The following is a 298-nucleotide window of genomic DNA, read 5'->3' on the forward strand; positions in this document are numbered from 1 at the left end:
GGCTTAATCAGACTAGATATTCTGCAGTGGGATTCAAACCTACAACCTTTAGGCTAGTGGTCCAGCACAAACCATTTGTAACACCAAGGGAACTATTTTTGTTCAATTGCTTCATGGAAGTGTATTATCTGCCCAGCTAGACTGAGAGCTCCCAAGAGTTGGGATTATATTTTGAATGCTTTTTGTGCTTCCCAAGTAACCAGAAAACAGTTTTTTGTGCTTCCCTAATAGCCACAAAGCATTTTTTCTTTATCTTATCAATAAACACCTCCTACACATCTACCATGTGTCAAGTATT

Source organism: Echinops telfairi, unplaced genomic scaffold (assembly GCF_000313985.2).
Source record: "Echinops telfairi isolate 266 unplaced genomic scaffold, ASM31398v2 ScPeMD7_7457;HRSCAF=8495, whole genome shotgun sequence".
Taxonomy (NCBI): domain Eukaryota; kingdom Metazoa; phylum Chordata; class Mammalia; order Afrosoricida; family Tenrecidae; genus Echinops; species Echinops telfairi.